At 41.2% G+C, this 19,207-nt stretch overlaps 1 protein-coding gene across 4 annotated transcripts in view; it reads left to right on the top strand.

Moving 5' to 3' along the window:
• Positions 1–19,207, top strand: part of PIK3CB (phosphatidylinositol-4,5-bisphosphate 3-kinase catalytic subunit beta) — a 99,403-nt gene that overhangs the window by 11,279 nt on the left and 68,917 nt on the right. For 2 of the 4 annotated variants that reach the window (XM_017728839.1, XM_017728835.1), the window contains exon 6: positions 18,267–18,437. The exons of the other annotated variants lie outside the window; for them this stretch is intronic. The gene's annotated coding sequence lies outside the window, so the exon portion shown is untranslated. The remainder of the gene's footprint in view (positions 1–18,266; positions 18,438–19,207) is intronic. 4 annotated transcript variants of the gene reach the window in all.

Here is a 19,207-nt window from a genome sequence, read left to right as displayed (position 1 = left end):
CCTAGGTGAATCCCCACGCTCTAGGGTGCTTCTGGAGTCTCTGTCCCTTTTCGGGAGGGAGGAGATGAGAAGAGGGGTTAGGATTGAATAAAATCAGATGCTACTGCATCAAAAAGAAACCGGGGGAGAAAAGGAGAAGCAGAAGAAAGAAAAGAAAAGAAAAGAAAAGAAAAGAAAAGAAAAGAAAATCGAACCCACCAAGGAGATGTGCCTACATTGGCTAATTTACCAGAAAGCAAAGGGAAGAGGGCCTCCAGTTGGGAAACTTTCAAACCTCAGCAAGGTCTGGCAGCTGCTGGGAGTGGGGAAGTGTGGCTGGCAGCGTGTCTGAGGCTGACACCTCCTACCCGCCAGCATGTGTCAGACCGTTTAGGGTGTTAATGGCAAGAATTTACCAATTAAACAACATCTCATCTTTTTTTCCTGAAATGTTTTCCACGTGTGCTGTCCTAAACAGCAACCTCAAAATTTTTTTAATGATGTAAAGCACTGATGTTGTCTGTCTTCCTCAGCAAGGTGCTTTCCTTAGCTCTGATTCATCACCCTGTTTTTCTATTCCAATTAAGCTGCTCACTTAGAGCACTGAAACAATCAGTGTCTCATCCTATGAGCTGGTCTCAGCATTATCAGTGAGTTTGTCCTTCAGAGTGGGTTCTTGGTGGACTGGAGGTGTTTTCAGTTTCAGGCTATTGTATTTTACTGGCAATTGTAACACGAGAGAGGTCAGTGATCTGTTAAAGCTTGAGCAGACTGGGAGGGGACTGATAAGAGTGGAGCCTTGATTGCAAATGCCTGTGTGCTCTTGGGTTGCTTCTTGGAGACTTCACATCCCGTAAGAGAGCTCAGACAGCTGCCGGGGCACTAAGTTTTCCTATTAGGGTTGTCCGTTGCCCTCGGATCAGAGTCTATATTAAAGGCTTAAATGCAGTGTTCCAGCAAGAGTTTTTGTACATTAAACATGAAGATCATTGAGTTAATCTTTGACATTGTCAGAGCATTCCCTGGGAGCTCAGTCCCTTTTGGCAATGTATGGACAGATACTGGAGCTGAGATGCTTGAGGAGGGGAAGAAATAGAGAAGGAGCAGCAAACTACTTGCAATTTCCAAGCATGGAAAGAGCCTGGCAGTGGTGGGCTATGGCTGCTCTTCTTTGAGCCTCCAGTGTCCTGCTGTAATTGACTCCACTTTTATGAGTGGCAGCTTCAGGAGTGCCCAGAAATGGTGAGGAACAGACATGATCACCAAATATATTATTTTGCAGAAAAATTTAAAGCAAAGCACTTTTGTCAACATTTGCAGTAGACTTCCTAAAATTGTGAATACCTTTTGATTGACAGCTTTGACTCAGCTGCAGCCTGGCTTTCCTGGCCAGGCTGCATCTCCACAGTTGTGTCATCACCTCCCCTCTGAGTGATCTCACACCTTGTGGGAGGTGTGCTCTGGCAACTGAACCACAGCTCCGGTGAGGCACCACTTCAAAAACAAGTTTTTGTTGTAAACAAAAAGATCGTAGGTCTTGGTGTTTTTAGAAGTTAAATACTAGACAGAGTGAGGGCCTTTAATGGAAAGCTTTCCTTTTTTTCCCAGGAGAAAGCCACAATTTTCAGTAGAAAAACATCATGAAGGGAGTTTTTTGACTAGCCCTGGGCAGCAGTTCCCGAGATCCAGTATTAATGGAGAGATGATGAATGAATGCAGTCAGTCTTGTCCATTTCTTGCCTTGACAGCATCCATGAGTGAAACACTGACTGCCACGTCATCCTGGTGTGGCACTTTGTTCCCTAAGGGCAGGTGGCCTCTGTAAATCTTTCTGCTTTGCCCAAAAGTCTGCATGGTGTAGGTGGATATAGCAGTCCTTTCATGCCTTGGTGGATTTGGTGCTGTTTGTACACTAGTTGCCTAGTTCCTAGGCTAACAGAGCAGTGAGTAGCCAGGTTTATTTCTCACACTTTTAAGGCACATATGAGAGTTTTTTGGACCTGGGAGTTCTGCGGGGATGCTGTATGCTGCACCAAGTGCTGTTTCCAAGGAAAAATACCATGAGCAGGTTCTAAACTTGATTAACCAAGGATGCCCTGTTCTAAATAGTGGATCTTATTTCTTCCTTGTTTAGTATTTCTCTAACTTGGCAATGAATTTTAGCCAAATATTTCTGGCTTGTCCTTCAGTAATCACATTGAAGTCTGTCAAAGAGTGTGGCTGGGAACCTTCCTCTGCAACATCTGGGTATGAGCAGTACTGGAAACAGGATCCTGGCAGAAATGAACCTTGTCTCTGAACCATTGTGGTTTTTCTAATGAGATCAGTTTGCCACCTGCATCTCTTTGGGGTGTGACTTTATTTTAGAGATTTTGTAAGCATATAAACAACCTTCTGACCTTCCTCCCTTCCATCTTTTGCTTTATTCTCCACTTCCTTCTCTTCCTCTCCATCCTCTCTCACAGTGCTGTGTCCTTGCAGACATTCCTTACAGCTGGCTTGAGGCATATTACCAGGGGAACATTGTCTCACAGCTGCTTCAGACGAGGAGGAAAGAGCTTGCCCGTGAGACAAAGAGCCTTCAGGATTTAACAGCACCCCCTGAAGCAGCACAATCAGCTAAGCTTTGGTAGTGCCCCGGTTCTCACTCACTGCCTCCCAAGTGTTTGTGGTGGCTCAGCAGAGCTCAGTAGTGGAACCCCTGAGTGCACACATCGAATCAGCTTCTCCATGAGCAGAGTGGACTTCATTAAAGAGTTGTGAACAGTGAGACTGAAATTCCCCACTGAGTCTGTGATCCAGGAACTCAGTTGCCCTTGACAGGGTAATGCTGGACTGTTAGATTTCTTATTACTTTTCATGGAAGTTGCTCGGATATAAGGAATTCATGTTGAAGGTGTGAATATTTGGGATTATACTTTGTATTTATTCTCATCAGTCAAAACAACATTGGCACTGAAACTTCCGTGGGAAGGTTGTGAGCTATTAATTATTTTCAGTCTACTTGGCATAACATGAAGGATTATTAACATAACCAGTCCTACAGGTGATGATAAATTCAACAAGCATTACTTCAACTTTTTTAAGTGGTTGGTTTTCATTATTATTAATCTTTCACATAGATGCCTTATTCCAGCTGACACAAATTCATTTTAGAGCTGACTTAAACCTTGTAACTTGCCAGGAAGTTAAGATATTTATTTAAAATCATTTCCCCTCCTAATATAGCAACCAGGGTTTTCCTTTTATCTTGTAAAAAGCAAAACATCATGTCATTATCTCAGTTTTGCAGTTACCTTATGTTAAATTCTGCATTTTACCTATCCATCTTAAGAGGAGGCACACTAAATCACAGGATAATCTTTGTCTTCTTCAATTAAACACTTCCCTTCACTAATAGGCCAGGATGAAAATAGTTTTCAGTTGTTCCTATATATTTACCTTCAAGATTGAGTGTAGCACTCTGAATCACAGAGGTCAGACTGAGAATGAATGTAAGGCTAGTGAAGGGCATGTGTACATTTTGGACCAGCTTGCACTTCTGATCTACCTGCAGCCTCCTATGTCAGGTTACTCACAGCTCTGGCATGGTATTGGCAAGGTGTATGTAAGCATTGAATTGTGAGCAACTGAGGTTCTGTGGCTTTGATTGACATCTGTTCTGGAGAATATATGTTACTTTCTTGCTGGAACATAGTATCCAGGCTTAAATGACAGACCAGCTGAGTAATCTTGCTCATTTTACTGCCTCCATTGCATGTGTTCAGGTCATTTCCAAGCATGCCTTTGCTGTGCAGTACAATACTATATTGGCTACAGCTGTGTCCTGTGGGCTCAGTGGCTTTTGGAAATGGAGCAATAAAACATAAATTCATGAGAAAGTAACATAACAATGCAAATACCTACTATATTGATTGAAATGTATGTGTGAGAAAAGTTAGCCTTCTAATAGTCTAAATAGAGAGAACTTGTGTGTGTGTAGGAAAGAAAAAAAAGTGTCATGCTCCCCCAGTGTTATTTTTATTAATAGTAAGTCTATTTATCTTTTCTCCCAGTGAGCAAGTGTATTGAGGGTATATTTGTAGTTAAACAAAATTAATCTGGTTTTGGTTATTACCCTCTTGGTCTGGCACATCAGATGAGTAAGGGCCACTTCCTATGGTTAGAAGTACTCAGGCTATTTTATATTGAGAGCACTGCTCTTCTGGTGAAAACATTGCAGTATCCCACCCTTACCTTACTCTTTCATCAGTGGCTTGCTGAACTTCTCTGGTCTAAACAAAGCTTTGGTGCTACTCTTTGTGTTAGTTGATTTCATTTGAATGAAAACACAATTTTTATTTAGTTTCTCTGAAATCTGCCCTGTGTCTTTCTTCTGATACAGATGGCCTTGTGGTGCTTGCTGTCATACAATCATCGCATCACAGAATGGTCTGGGATGGAAGGGGCCTTGTAGAGCCTTAGAGATCATCTAGTTCCACCCCCCCAGCCATGGGCAGGGGCACTTTCACTAGACCAGGTTGTTTAAAAACTAAACTAAACTAAACTAAAATAAGCTGTCATGAAAAATACTGTTTATCCTAAGCACAGCCCTAGTGCTCAGAGCAGAGTGCAGGGCATACCCTACAAGCAGTGATGACCTGTGTCATCTCCACCTGTCCCTAAGTCTGTTGGCTTCAATTAGGCAGACAGAAATGTGTAGCAATGTAAATAATTGGTTATATCTCTCTTTTCTACATGCCTCCACAATTATGCTGCAGACAAGTAAATACCATAAAGAAATGCCTATTTCTTGTCTTGCTTTTAACTCAAGTAACGTTTCAATGGCAAAGAAACGTCTATCCTGACATTCATCTTTTGTGATGTGGTTCAGTGAATAACAGCGTAAACTGTATTTAAACATAGCAATTACAGAGAACAAAGGGATGGCTGAGAGAAGCTGGACTTGTCCATGCACATTGCAGGGCTCTTTCAGGAGTGCAGATCATGTCCGAAGGCAGCAAAGTGTCCTCTCAACTTTGTTTCCTAAGATACAGATTAATATGAGTTTCCTTTGCCCTAAACTCGGCTCTCAGTGATGGCAGCTTCGTCAGAGGGGCTCAAACCATCCTTGACATTGTAGGGAATTTTCTTAGGAATGACCAAGTGACTTCTTAAATTCTTCTTTCAGTTTTCTTACTTGCATTCTTCTTTTCAGATTCCTCAGCTGTCTGTTTTACTTACTCTGTTTTTGGTGGGTGAGACAGGAGCACAGAAGTTGTATGTTTCATGTTCCCCAGCTGCACAGCCCGTGTGTTATAGTTCCACCTGTGCTGGCAGGGATTTCCTGTTTTAGAAGATTAATTAGAGTTGAGCAATTCTGAGTTCCTCTAAAAGAAACGATTTTCCTTTCCTGTGTGGGAGATTGCAGTCTTCTGAGGCTGTAAGCTTGTTTAGACCTACAAATGTAGCAATTGGTACCAGTTAGAGATGGTTTCAATTTTGTTCTGTTACATCAGTGTAAATCTGAGTAGTTGCTGTTGCTCTCTTTACCTCTTTTAGGGGTGGTTGTTCTTGTAGGAAGAGCTTTTTGTCCAACCAAAAGTTTGTCTCTTGCTCTCATTATCTCTTCTTTTTGAGTCAAAAGGCACTATCTGTATTTTACTATATCTCCAAAAATAATTGCCCCAGTTGACTTTGAAACCTTAATCCAGCAAGCAGAAGTGGTTTCTAACATACCTTCCCAGTTTGGATGTCCCTAAGGATTCATGTGGAAACAGTTTTCACTTTTTTTCTGTCTTTTTTTCTCTTTTTTTTCCTTTTTTCTTTCCCCATGTTGAGGTGGTCAAATGGCATGGACTTCTGCCTCACCCGCTTAGCTTATCCTCATCTAGTTCCAACAGCCAGAAGGTGAGGAAATGGCCTTTTTCCTAGAGAATTTTGCTTTGACAGTTTTTCTCATTCACATCTACCGCATTAAAGGGCTTGTTTCTTACCTTGTTGTGAAGTATATTTGAATATCACTTGTTAAGGAGGGATAGAGTCTGCCTTTGTGCTCACTTTGCTTCTTTGGGGGAGGCAAGATGGGAAATTCACAGCTGGCAATTCCCAGATTTCCAGAGTGACAGATCTTGGGGTGTTGCATCTCTGAATCCAACATAAGGTTACAAGTGAACACAAAGTCACGAAGTAGGATGTGCAAAGTGGGGTGACAAGGGACAAGAAGGGATAAGAGGAGGAAGAAGAATAAAGGGGACAGTGTATCATCCAAAATGAATAGAAGACCATGGTGAAACAGGAAGGAGTTCATGAGGGACATTGAGATTTCTGATCTTGTTTCTAATTTAGGCACAAGCTATAAAAACATATGTATTCATATATTTCTCATATGACTTGCTTTGAAGGCTAGTAAGATTCTCCCTGAATAAAACTCTTTGTTCCTCTCTCTGACCTGTCATACTCAATCTTTTCAAATAGTTACGATTTAGCAGCAACTGTAAGAGGATATTTGAACTGGTCTCCTGATTCCAACCTGGCATCCGAAACCAACACAGCAGTCAGAGGTTAATGAGAGCTGTGAGAAATAAACAATTTGGTCTGCGTGTGCCATGGATGTGTAACCTACTGGAGACGGCAGGGCAGCAGAATGAGGTGTTGTCCTAACAGATTTTCAACAGATCTCATCAAGCCCAGATGTGGCATTGTTGACTTGAGACTATGTGGATTTGAGACTAAGAAAGAAAGTAATTCTTAATAAACACTTGGGAAATACTATTCAAGAGATTTAAATTTTCTCCCCCTTCTGTTTTATGTCAAGGTGGAATTTTGGCCACAAACCAGACTTTTGTGGATTTTTTCTACTGTGTACTTAATCTCATGCAGTTTTAAGGAATTAGACTAAAATATGTCAGCTTAGCTAGAGAACATTTTTTAAATTTGATGTAACAAAAATAATTTGATAATGATTTCAAAATTCACTCTGACAAAAAGTGGAAAAATAATCTGGTAAATGACAGGCCTCTACTAAATACCTTTGCAAAGGTCACAGCCAATTTGGAGAAAAAATGTGGAAAAAATAAGATAGTTCTTTAATAAATTTCCCTTTAATATCATTAACTGGACATCATGTAGGAAAAAAAAAGAAAGGAAAATGATGAATTGGAAACCTTGGAAAATCATATTTAACTAGATGGAAAGACCATAAACAGATGGGATGAATTGGAAAAGGGCAAAATGTACAGAAGCTTCAGCAGGATTTTTCTTCTGTGTAAGGTTACATGTGTGGGTATGTGGGATCAGCCACTACAGACCCAGAGTACAAAACATAGTGTGATTTTCTGGGCATTAAAAAGGCAGATTGCTAATTAAGATACTCAGTGTTTGTCAGAGAACCTGAAGGAAGCAACCACAGTAACTTGGAGCTGGCAGTAAACTTGCCATGCAGTCATTCATTTGTAGCCTTGTGCCTTCTGCAGCCTCGAGTCTAACCCTGGTGTGTTTGGGTGCCAGCGTTTGGAGAAGGCAAAGCCAGTCCCTTGTGTGCAGAGCAGGTGTTTGCTACAGAGTGACTCGGCTGTGTGTCACCTGGAACAGCACATTCCCATCAGTCCTAAATGCAGGTGGAGGGCACATTTTTGGTGTAAAGCCAGGGAGGAGCAATGGCAGAACAGCTGAGGCAATGCCACAGGTGCACTGAATAGGTGTGTTTGGTAAGAGTTACCTTACCAGGGGGCTGATTTAGTCAGTTAGCCCAGAAGGATTTATTTAAAAATTCTTTGTACCAGAAAAGATGTGTAGCATGGGACACGGGTTTGTTCTTTTAAACTACGCTATAGAAGCACTTGCCAGGTATATCTGAGCAGAGTGTGGAATAACCAGTGTTCCACTCCTGCAGAATTCCACATGCTGGAAGTGGCAGTGCTGGAAGGGGCAGCCCCTGCAGGAGCTGTTACCGGCTGCAAGGAGAAACACAAAGCTGCTTTTGTTGAGTCTCCCTGCATTATCATTCTAATTCAGGGTTTACACAGTGCAACAGCCCCACTTCTATCAGATACTAATTAGGGTCTGTTGACATTTTTTCATCTTTTGAGGGAGGTTATCACCTGATCTTTAACAACTTGAAATAATCAGTTTCTTAATAGAGTTCATATGGCCAAGCCACTGTAGAACTGCACGACTGTTCCCCCAGCTGTTGTCGTGGGCGAAGGAGAGAAAACAGCAAAACAAAATCATGCTATTTTTCAAGGTTTATTTTATGGTTAATTTAGCTGAGCATCATCAATTCTCAGGTTTGAAAATGATTAAGCCACAAAGTGTCATGGCATGTTCTTTGATAGAAAACCTGACATGCTGTAACAGGACCTTGTTTTTCATATCTGCATGTATTTCTTTTTAACATATATCTGTAATAATGGTAGTTTAAGATGTGACTGAGATTAAAAGAGGTGAAGTGTGCATCTCTCTAATACTTTATTCAGACTTTTTCTCAAAGGAATATTTAGCATAAGAGTCAAGATTTAAAGGTTAAATATGCATCTTTAAGTTAAATTATCAAAGGAAAACACTAATGTTTAACGATAGTGTTTTAAAAGGTTGTTTTGAATCTAATATATGAAGGAATTAGCATAGGATGGTTTATAAGTTTACAGGTGCTATATCATTGAGACTTTTTCCACTGGGATGTAGAGAAGATTTCTTTTTCTGTATTGTGACTGCTCCAGGTATTTGCTCTGTTGTTAATGGTGCTTGAAAACAAAGGTGCTTGAGAGATGCTACTTGGTACTTTTTTGCTGTTTTGAAGCACCTGTCTAGTCCTCATTGTAACTGAGTCACCATAACTGAAAATTGTACTTGACAAAAGGAATTCTAAATATAGTTGAATGAAATGGTAAGGATGTACTTAAAGTTTCAGTTTCAATGATTCAGTGTTGATGTCCATTATATGGGGGCACTAGAAATGCTGTTGGATTTGTGTGGGATGGTTAAAGGCACCAGGCTCTCCTTTAATGGCATTATATCACAGCTCTGCCTTAGCAGCTCACTGGAGTGTAAGGTCTGGATGGATCACTGCAGCTGAAACAGGTCTGCCTAAGTCTTCTGCTCCAAGCTCTGTGATTTAGCACACGGTAATAAGGATACAGATCTATGTGTAGTCAGGTATGTAAACATTTCCATATGCCAAATGTGTACAGGCTGTCATTACCATCCGGTCTTGGCCTTCCTGCTGGATGAGTGTGCTCCCAACTCCCTGTGGGATAAGGACTCTGCAGAGAGGGCTAGGAGACTGGTGCTGCCAGACACTGCTTTATAACCACAAGCTTCTGGTGGGTGACAGGCTGAGGTCTGTCATTTCTTGCATGTATTGAGAGCTAGAAAGCCAAATTGCTGTGAAGTTGCAGGAGGTGTGGATTATACACATCTATAGGTGTGTGCAATGTGCGCACCAACAAGCCCCCTCAGGAAAGCTCCTCCTCGCTCTGTGGCACTGTGTCCTGCTTTATCTCCTGTGCTGCTGGTGTGGAGGCTGTGGCATGTGCCTGCCTGTTCCCCTGCCCCTGTGGAGAGGGATCCAGGCAAGAGCTGGGGAACACTATTCTGCTTTGCAGGTGGTGGTGTGTGGGTGGAGGGAAAAAAGGACAGTGCAAATGCATGTCCTTTGCTGTCATCTCATTCCTCTCTGAATAGGGAATTTATACCTGAGCTTTAACACGCCCAGTGCCCTGACTGAAAGATAAACAGCTTTTCAAGTGAACTTTTCAGGCCTTTAAAAGTCTAGAAACCACTGGTCTTTCTGAGAGTCCACTTAGCCCTAACATTTTTAGAAGTCTGGAAATCAGTAGTTTTATTAGTCTTTCATCAAAACAGGTTATTTCACAGTATAAAGAAGAATGAAGACTGCAGTGAGTTACCCTTTCTTAGGAAAGCAGCAGCAGCTGGCCAAAGCTTTCTCCAAAGGTGTTTGTGGATGGTTTGGTCTTTCCAATAGTTCTTCTGTAGGGGAAAAGCAGCAGGGAGTAGCAGTCATTAATGATCTTCTGAACTATCTTCTGAGCAGGACAGGCTCCTTCTGGCATGGGTTTTGCTTTGTGCCTGTCCTGATCAGCCCAGACAAAAAAATAATCCCGTATCAGTTAATGAGATGTACACAACATGGGATTGTGATCTGATTTTGCCATAGGGGGTGTCATTTCAGTTCCCCTGTGCTTTTTAGTCTTTGAACAGTCACTGGTACCAGTGTTGCAGTTGTCATACAGAGGTGGGAGGCCTTGGTGTTGGGAGCTGTGACGTTCAGTATCACTAACCCATTACTTCTCTTCCAGATGTGGGAGATCAGGGACAAAAGGCTGCTGCTGTAAGCAGGGGGCAGGAGAAGACTTGGAGGAGGTTGTTCACTTTTATTTCTGCTTTCTATTTATTGCCCAAACAGGAGCATATTTCTTAGCAATTGCAGTGACTTAGACCCTTGGATCTAAGTAGTGTTTAGTGCTGCTGGTGTCACATCCTCAGCTGGGCTGCAAGTTCAATTGCCAGGAAAACAACTATGGAAAGGAAACAATCCAACTCAAACCACAACTCTCAGCCCTGTGCAGTTAACAGACATCAAATGAAATAATTTGTGCTTGGAAAAAGTTATAGAAAATGCATGATGTTACCTTCTTACTTAACAGCTCTTCTCAAACTTATTGCCCAGGCATTCTTCAGAGTGGTGTTCCCTGGAAGTTCCTTGGATACTTGACCCTAGGTCAGTCTCTCCTACAAAAAACCCTCATGAAAGTACACATGCCAGTGGAAAATCCCAGAAATTTCCTTGGGCAGTTCTCCCTTGGGACTAATGATTCTCAGTCTCATGGAGGTGACTCAAGAGCCCGTCTTCATCCCAGTGATGTGATTAACCAAGTCCTCTTTTGGTTAATTGGCTCAGAACTGCATTTGCCCTGTTGTGGAGTGTCCCAGACAGTAAAGCAGAAGGAGTTACTGGCATGTGCTGTGCAAGCAGTGGGCATGCCTAAAGTGACACTAAATTCCAAGGAGATTTCCTCTACCAGATTGAAAAGAACTGTGGCTCCCCTTGGGAAAAAATGTGAAAACACATATTCTCAAAATTGGGGTGGGGAATACTGTTGGGCAATGCATGGTGGGAAGACAAGGCTCGTATAAAACATCCTTGGTGGTAGGAGAAAACCCCCAACTCGCTTCCACTGGAATTTTGTCATCTGTTATTAAGAGTATTACCAGAACTATAATACTTCTGAGACATCAGGTTTCCCCACTGCATAGGCTGTAAGGTAATCAGAGGCTTTCAGACAAGGCCATCTCTGAGTGAGACTTCATTAGGTAAGTTTTCAAGGGGTTTAAAATCTACCTTGGAGATGGGGTGAGAGGAAGATTCCAGTCGGTGTTTGGTGGGAAGTGCTTCATTAATATTAAGCTTTAAGTGGTGAAGAACTGAGGAAGATGTTTTTCCATTATCACAGGATGGAAACAACACCAGTTAAGCTAAGGCTTGCAGCAGAAACATTTACTGGAAGTGTTTACATGTTACTTAATACCTTGACATGCATTATTCAACTTTTGTAATATCAGCTGGGGTGGAGCAGGGAGGAATGGCTTTGGCAGGAGAATTTGTTTGCTCCCCATGGAATATTTTCCTGCTCGTAGCTACCTTCTTTGGCAATGAGATACATTCCAGGAATAGAAAATGTGTTCTTGAGCCACATTTTTATGAGCTCCTGGAATGTGCTCTCTAGTGAAGGTGACCTAACCTTGTCCAGATGGCTACTCCTTCTCTGAGCACTGACACCCTGTCGGTCTTTCTCCAGTGTAGAACAGAATTGACACAAAAGCCCCCTGTGAGCCCTCTTCAAGCAGAGGAGCTGCACACTGAATGGTGGAGCCATTTAAATGGATGCACTTCTCATCCTGGAAATGAAAGCCCACTTTCCCTCTCAGAGGGAGGCAGCAAGTGCTCTCTCCTGAGCAAGCCACTCAAGCTTCGGTTTTCCTGATGTGCCTAAAGGACTTTCTGAACTGCAGCCAAATGGGCTGTGTTGAGGGAAAGGCAAGGGGAGTTCTGCTTGTATGAACAGTGCTGCAGTCATACAGTGAAGGAGATGAGAAGGAGAAATAGATTGGGAAGTGTGAAGTTAAGATGGCATATCTGCTTCCCTCATCCACACAGACAGTAATTTCATGATTCACCTGCTGAATGATTTTGTTTTGCTGACAAAGCTGTGATAAACAAAGATTTGGCATCGTTTGCATAGTTGTTTAATCTGAAGGCATATGAGTCATATAAATGACACTTTCTACTTGTTGTGATAGATTCCCAGGCAGAGTGGGTGAAACACGGTTTTTGTTTTGGTTTATCAATACCTGGAAACTTTGTTAAAAGTGATCTAGCACAAAGCCTGGAGTTTCCAAAATAGTAAGGCAGGCTTAATTTCTAGTTTAGAAAGGAATAATAATAATAATAATAATAATAGTAATATACTTGTATTCTTACACTGCAACAATTTTTTTTTTTTGTGATGGCATCTTGCCAGACTTAGTAATGTTAGCTGTAGTGGACTAAAAACTAAGATGATGCATATGTAGCTCGAAGAAACTGTCTAAAATATAATTCCTAGAAATAACATGAGTCTTCCTGCTTCAGGGTGACTGGATTGTCTAGCAAGAAAAGGCTGTCTGAGTACTGCTTCAAAAAATGTACTGGCATTTTAGGAGTATTCCAGGAATCTCTCCTGCATGGGTTGTGCAGTGCCCATTAATAACACTTGGTGGGTGCTGCTCTGAAGTGTGTCAGAGTGCTGCTTTTTTCTGAGGATGGGACTCATGGCTCTGGATTATCGGAAGTTTAGTAGAACTGTGAGATGAAATTATTTCTGTCTGCTGCAGCAGAGAACCAAACATTCTTGCTTCTCACCAATTTCGGTGTGTGCTTGTGACTCTGTTTGCACTCATTTAGTGTAGGACAGTTTTATAGAAAAATAAACATTGAAATTAGTTGTACACAAATTAGTATTAGACTTGAAACATCTCTAATAAGACATCTGTAAATGCCTTTTGAAAGCCTATCTGCTAGATATGTGTATTTTTGGTAGTCATTTTAAAAATAGAAACTCATCAGTAGTATTAAGATTACAACATAGACACCAGAGGGAAGAAGTCAGAATCTGAAATTTTAAATAGAGATTAAATATAGAATAATAGTCCGTTTGTAGTTAGAATTGGTATTTTTGAGGAATGACGATGTATGTAGTATTTGTCATTTTTCTTGTGCTTATGGATTTTTAAAATTTCACTTTTTAGTTTGCCCTGCTATGTAGGTATAGTAGTGATAAGCAATGAAATTATTGTTTTGATCATGTTTTCCATGGGCTACTGAAATGTTAACGCAGTACCTGTGTCTTATTGTACCAGCAATATATCACATTTGCTTTCATCTCTTTCTTTGGTTTGTACATCACGTATAACCCGTGTGAGATAAAGCAAGATTTGCATTGCAGCAAGTCTTTCATGGTTTGCAAATGTCACATGGCCAAATTCTGAGGTGATGCCCACTGTGCACTGCAGGTCAGTAGATGTTTTTGACCCAAAGGATAACTACATCAGTGTACTTTGAGGGATAAAGACTGTGTTTTCTCTCTTGTGTCAGATCTGACAAAATAAAGTCTTGCTAACCGTGGTTAACGCCACTGTGGTTGGACAATGATCTTCTCTAAGCAAACTTGGCAAAACATCAGTTGAAAGTCTCCTCAAGGTGAAATTCTGAAATAATAGGGTTTCATATCCACAGTCATTAAAAAGTGTGACAGACTCAATAACATTCCTGATCATTACTTGTTTTCACAGTTGTCACATCTGCTCTGTTATCAGAATTGCCTTAACAAAAAGGCCAGCTAGAAAATAAGTATGCAAAGAAGCTGAGAGAGAGACGGATTTCCTGTAATGAATCTCTTTCTAGTCTTTGCCTCTGGCTGAGAATAGTAATATGCCATTAACCCAAGGGATGTAAAACATGCTGTGCTGTGCTTGGAAGGGTGTCAGAAGCTCCTCCTGTAAGGATGAGAAGATATTTTATTGCTTTTCCAATTGTTGGATAGCCTAATTGTAGTAAGCATTTTAACAAAAGGGAACTACTTAAAGTCCTTGTGAAGCCTGATGTTTCGATTTTGGTAATTAGCAGATTGCAAAGAGGGGCTGGTAACACAGATGTATCAAGGCAGGTAGAGCAGCTGTTACACTTGAAGTGCTGTCTCGCATTACAACCTGCTGGACACTGAAGCCTATTTTTAGTAAAAGAATAAATAAGCTGGCTGTGCCCTACTTTTTGTCAAAATGTGTCATGGGATCTTTGTATTTGATTAGAAAAGTCAGTAGAAATAACACAAGGGAACTTGGTGCCTCATCTAAAAACTGACAATTCTAACAATCTAGTCAAGAAAATGTTAATATTGGTCACAAATTCAGACCCATAAAGTAGGCAGAGGAAATGATAGCTGGTGGGAGACTTGCCTGTGTGGGATGTGAGGTTACATGTGGACAGAAGTCCTGTTCTATTAGGCATTGGCCTTTTGGATGAAAGAATTTGTTTTGTATTGGTGGAACTATTTTTACAAAGTCTGTGTTAGGAAACTGGAAAAATGAAAGACTATGTAGAGTTATTTGTATATAAAGAGAGAATGTAGCAGGAAAGTCAGTTGACCACTTCAGGATGCTGTTGATTGTTGTAAAGGCCTTACTCTTCCTCATTCTGAGTATTTTTTTTTTAACTTCACTTGCTGATACAGGTGGAGGTCTACATACCTCATGAAAAAGCTGTCTTGTAAAGTGTGACCATACCCAGAAACCAGAACAGATGCAGAAAAATATACACTGGCTATACTATGGAATTAGTGACAATAAGTATTTTCAGTCAGTTTCTCTACAGATTAGTGCTATTAAAAAATTGCTGCTTTATTACAATAGAATTTGCATAAATTGATCAAAATGCCACCATTTAGAAGTGCCTGCCTAAGAGCTCCTGCCCATGGAGTTTCTGTGCTTTGGAAGCAATGCGACAATGTGCCTTCTGGCTGTGGATTTACATGGTGGGATAGGGGGATCAGCTTCCAACTCCTCCTGGCAGAGCTGCAGCCTCAAGTGCAAAGGAACTGTCCAGTTCCCCAGCCCAGAGCCCCGGTTTAGAGAGCCCAAGGGAAGTAGTTGTGCTCTATGGGATCACCAGCACAGCCAGGGCTCCAGGAGAGCTTTGGTGGGGTAAGGTCTCCCTCCAGCTTGGACCTGCAGCTGCACACCAGCTCACAGCTTGTCTGAGAGGGGAAAAGGAGAAAGAGCTGAGTCCACCAGTTTACAGCAGGGCTGTGTCTGCCCTGATGGGTGCATCAGCTGACGTGCTGGTGATTCTGGCGTGGTACAGCAGCCAGGGAGGTCAGGGAGGTTGAGAAAGAGGCCCTCTATTTCAAATGGCTCTGTGTCATTTAAGTAGGCTTGAAATTTTAAAATGAGAGGCCTCAGACATGGAATTCAGTAGGGGGAACAGAACAGTGAAGTTCCAGGATGGTCCCCATTTGGGTATTAGTGCTGCTGGCTATTTGAGGGGCTGCTGCAGCTGTCAGAGGGGTTTGCCTCTCTAGTTCCTGTGCATACGCTCGAGGTTCTCAGAAAACTTTCCTACTGAATTTTACTCATGTTAAATAACTTGGTTTAGTAAAGCACTGTTTAAAGCTGCTTGTTCTTGCTGCAGGCTGTTGCTTCATTAGCCAAACTCAGCATCCGTTTTGTCTGACATCTGCATTTGCAGTCTGGTACTGAACGTCACTCAGGCCATTTGCTGCTGCTGCCTCCCCCTTCCCCGGAGTCAGTGTGAGACACAAAGGGAAGCTTATTATAGACACCCATGCTGGTGCAAACACAGGCACAGGGACCAAAGCACTGTCCAGAGCACCTCTGGGGGAATGTCCTGCTCACAACATTGAGGTGGTGTGTCATACCAAGTCCTTCACTGTGCCATTAGCACATCTTGATGCACCCTGAGAGGCCCTGGTGGCAATGGCCAGCTTGGATTCACAGACTGGGCTGTCTAACAACTGCAGAGATGGGGGAGGTCCAGGCCAGCATGCCAGCTTTTATTTATCAGCTGAAGCTGTTACAGGACCATGCCACCCACATACCTTATCTTCTCTGTCATATCATTTATATGTGCTGCAGTACTTTAACCTAGGGCATGAAATCATGTATTGGGAATCTCTTAGTATTTCCCCTACAGGAGATTAAATATAAACTTTGACAGTTAAACCTGATTCTTGTGATTTATTGTACTAAACACATGGTTTGAAATAGTCACAACCAATATTATTCACTTGTTTAACACTTCTTAATTTCAGTGACTAATGACTCTGTCTTCCAAATGGTAACAACCTGCTACTTTAGGCAGTAGGGGACATTTTTTCTAGTATAGATGAAGGAGGGACTTCAAAGTGGAGATGAAAGTTTTGTTAACAGATAAGCTATTTTTTGAATGTTATAAAGATAACTCGCTTTCCTCTAGTGACTGCTGAGGAGAGTGACATGTTATTTGTCATACACAAGATGTTCTGAAGCCTTTTATTGGATAGCAGTAGGCAGCAAGCTGACAAAGGGATGCCCATGCAGTGTGAAGTGACCATTATTCTCTCTGCTATTGCTCACATAGTTTTGAATATAACTTCTTTTTTTTTAAATAAAAGAATTACTGATGAGAAATTCTCCTGTCATTCTGTATTCACCAGAAAACTTTCCTGTGCATTAACTACCCAAAGCTCATTTGGTTTGTAGATGTTGCCATTGTATCACAGTATCAGACAGTAGCAAGTTGCTATAAGTGTTTAAATTTTTTAATGAATTCTTGCTAAGCATCTCCCGCCCAGTATTTTGCTGTGTTCTGGATCATTGTCCTTTAGATTTAATAACTTCAGTTTTTTTCAGAACAGCTTTTTCTGCTTCAGGCCAAACATCCTTAACATGGCATTTCCACTTGCCTTTTTTTAATGTCTGGGTCTGCTGCCAGGGTTCTGTGGTGTTTGCAGAGACAACTTAGTTCCTTTCTTTTGATCATTGCAGGGACACAGGATTCAAATAGTGTAAACCCAAAATACTGATAATGACACATTTCACATTTTCAAGCAACCAAGAATGTGCCCTAGGTGTACAGCTGTTTCACATGCAAAGACATGACTGAGATACAGTCCTTTTAGACAAAACCCTTTTGTTATTCTGAGAACACATGTAACAATAGCCTGGGGGGCAGAATAATAGAGCATTTGTTGTTTGTGAAGGGGGGTGGGAAGATAAGGAAAAAGATAAAGATAAGGAAATTGAAAATTAAAATTATATTTAAAGTCTGGTGGGTTTTTTTCCATGCCACATAGGGTATAAAAATGTTTCTTTAAGATATTTCAAGGCAAGTTCCTTATCCATATCGCACACACTGTCTGTAACAACTCCATGTGTGACAAGAACATGAATATCATGCAAGTTGATCAACTATAATCTGAAATATGTTAATAACTACTGATTAAGATCTCTTTATTTCTCCTGCTCTATACTGATATTGTATTTGGAGCCATAAAACAGAAAATGGAAAGTGGAAATTGGGGATTACAATCCTGGAGAAAAACTCGGTGTGGTCAGGTTTTATTGAAGTCGATTCACAGACATAGAAATTGGCTATACAAGACAGTTTTAAAGTGCTTGGGGCTTTATGCATGATAGACACTTCAAGACATCATTATTCAGTTGAAAAGATGGCAGTACAGTTAACAGATTTTTAATCCTCTGGATTGTAGCCCTTTGATGAGTCCAGTAAGTCACACACATCATACTTGGCTTATGCTTTGCAAAGACTGCACTGGATCCTGCAGAAAAATCACCTAATGTTGCAAGATCCAGAGTAAATAGCTCTTTTTAAAAAAACATTATCAGGCCTTTCCTGTCACAAACCCATTTGTCATCAGTGAGGCCAGCTACTGAGCCAAGGTTTCAGTATCTAAGCCAAGACTATCTGGAATATTTAACGTCAAAACCACAAGTATCAGAATGATTTGAAAAACTGCATATCTGGGACTTTTTACACTACTGGATTTCATTAATACCTTATTTCTTCAGAAATATGTTTCAGTTGTAATGTAAACTTGAAACAGAAGAAACAAGTGGCGCAACATGCTGAACTAAATCTTCTTATGTAGAACAGGATCCATTTGTATTTGCCTGATAAATTTTCAGTTTCGTTTGAAATCTACTGGCTTTTTTTTTTTTTTTTTTTCTTCCAGGAAGAAGGGAAGTCAAGTGTTGTTACTATACTCTGTGGTGTGAAGAAGTAGCATGATGTTCAAGAGCAATGCCTGTGGTACTGAGCAGACTTAAGGAATTGGTTAAAAGCAGGAAAGGGAGTTGTTAATTGATACATACAACAGACAGGCTGTGAAGGCAACTGACACACGGTAGGCAAGATTTCTCATTAACTTCTGCCCTTCCACTGAGATTTGCCTAGAGGTAGCATTGCATGATCACCATACATGCAAAAATCCCATTTGCTGAAGTAATAGAGGAGATCATTGTCCTTCCCATAGATTTCCAGTTAATCCATGTTGTGGTTGGTTGGGTGGTTTGGAAAAAACAACAAAGCGTTTCCTAGATATTTTCTAATCCAAATTTAATGGATTTTTAGTGCCTTGAGAATTGGTAAGTGAAGTTGAGGAAGTAAATCCATCCATCTATTTTCAAAACTGGAATAACTGGAAAAATGAACAGACTAAAATAGACAAGCCTAATGGTACAGCATGATTATTAGCATAGGGATGTTAAAATATGCATAATATGATCATACTCTTTGTGGACAAGGATGTGCTACGCCTCGCCCTATGTTCATTAAAGGCGGCAGGAATGTTGCTGCTGATTTCAGTGGGTGGGGACGGGCCCGCTGCATGCAAAAGTTGTTTCATTACCGGTTACATCTACTTTGCCTTTCTTTGATTGCTTCTTTTAAGCCTCAGAAAACCCCATTTTATAGGTACTAGTTTCCATGCAATTATTCCTTACAGCTCAGCACCAAGACTCTTGAAATGAGGATGTATCACTGAAATCCTTGGCAAGGCAATAAGCTTCTATAACGATTTCCGAAAGGCGCTTCGGGAAAGCTGCTCTAGGAAGAGCCTTTCCAGCGTGCCAATGGGCTGCTGCCCTTGCCGGCAGTCCGAGCCCGGCCGCGGGA

The sequence above is a fragment of the Corvus brachyrhynchos genome, unplaced genomic scaffold, assembly GCF_000691975.1.
Source record: "Corvus brachyrhynchos isolate BGI_N302 unplaced genomic scaffold, ASM69197v1 scaffold223, whole genome shotgun sequence".
Classification (NCBI taxonomy): Eukaryota; Metazoa; Chordata; class Aves; order Passeriformes; family Corvidae; genus Corvus; species Corvus brachyrhynchos.
Note: the sequence above shows the minus strand (reverse complement) of the source record. Positions and strands in the feature narration are given on the sequence as shown.